Source organism: Zosterops lateralis, assembly GCF_965231275.1.
Source record: "Zosterops lateralis genome assembly, chromosome: 4".
Classification (NCBI taxonomy): Eukaryota; Metazoa; Chordata; class Aves; order Passeriformes; family Zosteropidae; genus Zosterops; species Zosterops lateralis.
In genome coordinates, this window is record NC_139765.1 from 52,952,629 (window position 1) to 52,958,628 (window position 6,000).

The window sequence follows — 6,000 nt, forward strand, 5'->3', positions numbered from 1 at the left end:
TTTGTCTGTTTCACTTGGCAATTTATAAATTCCCCAGACCTGATGTTCTGTCCTCAAGATGAAAAATGCTTCAAAATATGAGGATGGTTTTTTCTCTCTTTGGGGTCCATGACATGAAAACAGCCAGTAACTTGTAAACCAGTTTGTTCACAAAGTCTTCAACAATTCCAGTTAATCAACTGGAAACAGCTGCAGGAGATGATCATGGCTGGGTTTGGCCAGCAAGAGCCATATTGTTTTCTATTTTCTGTTGGCAAGAAGTGTGTGATAGTCTCCTGCAATAAATCTCCTGCATAAGTCATGATCTGTGGACTCAAAATATCTTCCAAAGACTGGGCATAATAGAACAGGTCAGCTGTAAATGGCCAGGAAGTTTGGATTTTGTTGGAGCTGCATGGAAACAGTTTTATTTGTCTGCTCCAGCTGGGCTCTATGTGTGAAAGTATTTGCTAACATTACACTAACAGAGTTTACCTAGACAGGAGAAATTCCTGATTTTTTTTGTGTTATCACAGATTCTGCTTGAAACTTGCTAGTAGCTACTGGCCTTCAGGTCCATATTCTCCAGCCTTGTCCATGTAAGGTGCTATTTTGCTGAATGATGAACTAGCTTGAGAGTACTCTGTGATCTAACATGGTGATTTAGAAGATTTTCTTGAAGAATGGCCATAAACAATATCAGAGTATATGTGACTAAAGGAATATGTGAACATTGTTGTGCTTTGCCTCTGTTTTGTGTGTGCTTTGTAGGTTTGCTCCAGTGAAAATGCAGCAGATTCCCTGTCCAGGGGATTCCTCAGCTGTAAATTGGAGCAGAAGAGTGGTATGAGATCAATAGCAAATAAGTAAACAGCATTAGATCAAGCCAGTATAAGGAGGATGTAAAATTGAATCAGAATGAATAAACGTAGTGTTTGAGACTGCAATGTACATAGGAAGCCAGAGGTGCTGTTACTATATTATATGGCTGTTACAGCGTTTATTTTTTATGTGTTTATTTTATGTACATCTAAACTTTATATGTGCGTATTTCATACAATCTTAATACTTGAGAAAAACTTCTAGCTCTTTATGCAGTATGTAATGATGCTTCTGATTGTTGGAACACAACTGCCAATGCTAGTAAGTTTTTATCTTTTCAGCTAATGTTTTTGGCAGGATTTTTTTTAATGTGCCATGAGTAACTTACTCAATTCCTGGGCTTGATGCTGGAATTGAAAGGTTCCGATGAGGACTGCCAATAGATAGTTTGCATGCAACCATCTAATTTCCCAGGATAACAGTGGTTACTAGCATTGAAACAAGCTTTACTGTACCACCTGGTTTCAAGACCAAGGAATACTCTCAGTACATTTCATTTACTAGCATAATTCTCAGGTATCTCATTTTTATTTTCTTTTAATTTTTAACTTGATTTCAATAAAATTCTGTCCAGTCTCTTGCAATCTAAAATTTCTGAGGCTGCATTCAGTACCAAGACTGCATTCAGAAAAGTGAATTGGGTCTTTCCTACTAAGGAAACTGGCTGAATAGTCAATTAAGAAAATAAATTGCTTTTATTGCTTCAGTTAAGTTACTATAAGTGTTATATCTCAGAGGTTCAAACTTTTCTCTGTAACTACCCTAGGTGCAGGAATTTAGTTCTTTTGCCCCTCATGAATCACCTGAATCCATACACGGATGCTTTGAAAAAATATTGTCAATAGACTTTGTTGTAAGTGAAATATGCAACAAAATATCATAAAATGCAAGCACATAAAGTTAACTGAAGAAGTGCTTAAAAGCATACAGCAATCAATGTAAATCAATGCAAACATCCTTTTAAGTTCTCTATAGTCACAGATGAAGTAATTTAATATTACTGACATAACTAATCCTTCTGAAATCAGTAGGACACCTCACAATGGCTGATAAAAAGGACAAGCATTGGTAATTGCAACAGTATCACATATAGGGAAAGCAAGACTTTTTTTCAAATCCTTTTTTTTTCAAATCAGTTTTACGGACTTAGTAAAAAAATCAGAAATTTTCATGACCACAAATTCAAAAACAACCCAGTGAGTCAGATCTCTTAAAAGAAGATACCAATTTTAGCATCTCTCTTTAGTGAAAGTTCATATAAGACTATCTTCTCAGAATTTCACCTCAGGTTTTAAAAATGTAATTTACAGATTCTCACAATGTAAAATTGTGATTTCACTCAGAGGAAACAACAGGAATTTATTAAGGACCAGAGGTAAGTTATTACAAGCCCTTCTGAGTAGCCTAGTGATTTCTTCTTGAGATTTTTTACTATATGAGATTTCTTGACAGAAAAGTAATTGCAGTTGTTCAGAGAGATATGGATCCAGCTCACAACATCCAAAGTTAAAGCTGTCAATTTAAGAATACTTGGACAATAAAAGACCAGAGCAACTAACTAAACAGCTTCCCTCGAGTTCTGGTGAACAATAGTCCAAGGTAGATTTCTGTTTCTGTAATATTGGCAAGCCAAGAACAGTTTTTCATCTTTCTTCTGAATAGGAGTAGCTTGTGGTTACCCAAATTTACACAGCTATTCCATCACTCGAGCACTCTCACACTGAGAGTATTCCTGGGTCTTGTAACCAACTGTCACAGAAGAAAGAGCCCTAGTGCCAGTACTAAGGCTGTCCTGGGGACCTTCTTTCACTGTTGCGAGTACTATTGTGGCCACAATAGCATAAAGATAAATGAAATATAAAATAAATAGAGAGTGGCAATGGTCAGAAAAATGCAGAGCTGGAGGACACAGGATTCTTTTAAATGATTTTTCATTACTGGACAAGTATTACCATATCTCTGCCACAGACTAGAGAAAAGTTGGGGAAAGAAATGGAGAATGGTGCAAAACTTATAGGCAGAAAACTCTCACTATTCCTGAATTTCTGTCAGGTGTAGATTTCCTCTACCATAATTACTTACAACACTTCAGTGCTATGTGGATGTCAAGTGAAGATGTTAATTTTGATCATTTTTTCAACTTGCTTAATAAACATCTTTGAAAGAGGCTTAGTGCTACTTCTGAGGAAATGGTGATGATTTGATCATCAATCCCTGCCTGACAGAATGGGACCTTGTTATCTGTTGTTTAATGGTCTTTCCTTATCACAGTTTCAGATATTGACCACATTTTGTTTATAAAATAAATAACATTAAATTACCAGTCATAAAATTAGCCATTATTTTAAAAATATGTCAGGAACATTTGATTGTAAGAGTTAATAGTGCTGACAGTTTCACATCCTGATTACAGGCTCTGCAAAAAAATAGCTTGAAATAGCCTTTGAAAAAATAGTGATGGCAAAACCACCAATTACTTCAAACACTAAACTAAGTAATTTATTAATTACATTATAGATCAGAAACCAAATGGCCTAGAATCAGAGAACAAGATGATCTCTTTTAATCTGTGTTTTCCAGGGTTTTAATAGTTTTAAATTTAACTAACACTAATCATGAGTGAAACAGGCAAGATGGCAATGCTGTTGCATCAGGAAGGAAATGTGAAATTTATGGTTTGTCTACTGTCTACTTTCCCAGGAACCAGTTGGCATCATAATCCAAGCACTATTTTTTACAGCACCAAGATCAATACTGAAAATGGGAGAGGTAATAAGCAGCTTTAATTCTTCGCGTAAAGTCAGAACACCATCTACCAAATGATAAATAGGCTCAACCATTGCTCTGTTTTCTGAAAAGCTCCTCATCCACAAGGACCTATATAATTATTTCTTTGTTTTTATGGGTCTGTCTACAGTCATTTACTTTTCCTTCACAGTCGGTTACCCAAGGTAATTCTAATTCTAATGACACTGGGATGTTTTCCTACAGACGTTGGAGGACAGTTTAGAGACCCTGTTAAAGGCATTTTCCTTCTGCTAATAGTGAAACCCCTCTCCTCTGGGCCTCCCAAGTCTCATTGTGAAATATTTCTAGTGCCCTGTCAAGCCTCGCGTTGGACCCTTACCCACCCGCTCTCACCATGGCCATAAGTCTCAGTCCAGCTCAAGCCTGGTCTCTAGTCTCACCTCATCTGCCTGTCTGCAGCCCTGTCCACATCACTCCCCAGCTGTTGATTAGATTTCCTGGACTGATACTAGACTGAGTCATTACCTCAGCTTTCTCTAGATGGTAAGTGGAACCCATTGTTGTGGGCATCCCTGCTGTGCTCACCCTGCTCAGATACCCTGGGTCTGGGACCTGCTGGTGGGGATGCAGTGATGCCTGTGCTGTGTGTAGCCTCAGCTGAAGTTTGCCCTCCCTGTGGAGGGCTGCCTGACTTGCAGCTCAGCAATAACTTTGTCAAGGGATGGGGCTTAGCCTTGGGGACCTTTGTCAATTCAGTGGCTGTTCCAGTTTTGTTAAGCTAAATTCAACAGGTTGTGTGGCCTAGGGCACCCTGAAAATCTGCTCATACCCTTAGAGCATCTGGACTCCCAGAGCACCGTTCAGCTAAGGAATTGGGATGAGAACATATCCCAAATCCCAATTCTCTCATTTCATTTCAAGCTGAAAACCCTGCTGAATTCTCTTTCAATGGCCTATTATTCCTGTGATTTATTACAAAATTATTTCTCTGTCCTTATTTTGACTGGGGTAGAGGTAATTTCCTTTGCAATGGTTGGCATGTGGCTGTGGTCTGTATTTGTGCTGAAAACTGTGTTGATAATACAGAAATGTTTTTGTTACTGCTGAGCAGTGCTTGCACAGTGTCAAGGGCCAAGTACCACCCACTAGTGATGAGGCTGGGGGTGCACAAGAAGGTGGGAGGAGATACAGCCAGGGCTTCTGACTCAAACCAAGTCTTGCCCAGTCATCATTACGTGTGATGGAGCCCTGCTTTCCTGATATGGCTGAACATTCCTTGTTTTGCTTTGCTTGTGCCTGCGACATTTGTGTTCCCTATTAAATTGTCTTAATTTCAACCCACGAGTTGTCCTTTTTCCAATTCTCTTCCCCATCCTACCCAAAGAACCTCAATTTGTATGAGATGAGCACGAGGGGGAATGTGAATGTGTATCCTTTAACCAGACTATGTACAATCAGTTCTTTAGCATGACAAACAAAAAAAATTTGCTCAGAATAAAATCTAAGCATAGAATCAATAGACCTGTTTTTAAAAGGTAAAACCAAGCAGGCAAATCTAATAGAAAAAGCAAGCTGACTTTAAGACTGTTGTTATATTACATTGTTTTGTTGGAAGGTGAGAAAAAATATATAAGTTTTGCACAATCTCCTTTTTCCTTTGATTATATTTTTTCATTTAGCCCTTTTAGTTTAAATTCTTCTACATCATTTCCATCTCAGTGTCATTCCTGTTTGCTGTTGGCTTAAATGTCTTCCTTTGAGACATAAGTTCTAAAGAGAATCAATGATACTAGCTATGCTCTATGGGAAAGAGATTAGTCATAAATAATTATATTTTGGAAGAAGTTGCTCTCCTCAGACTAGGGCCTGGAAATATTTCATAGTACTAATGTTGTTCGATTTATTGCTTTGTTTCTTAATTACCTCTGAAAAAATAGCCAAATCTTTTTTGCTGTCAGGAAGCTCTCAGCATAAGCATATCATTCGTAGGTCTCTACTTCACACAAAGCATGAGAATATTAAATTAGCATTTTAAACTCTGTTTTTTAACCATTTTATTATAATCCCTGCCTATTATACTGTAAAATATTGAAGCTCCTGTTAGGAAAAGTAGTAGTAACATGTAGAAAGAAAATATGTTAAAGCTTCCATCATCTGGCTTACAAGGTCTAGCTAAAGCTTTAAACATATATTTTTATGACTTAATTTCATTTTTATTACTATATTTTAGAGCACTGCTAATAATGCTGTCAGTACTTTTTATGTAAACAAATCACATAGGTTTGGGGATATTTTCTTTATTTTGTTCCTGATTCCTTCCTGTGAGTTTCAGCAATCAACCTGAAATTCTATGTCCAAACTTTCCAAGGGATCATGTTAAAAGAAAGCTTT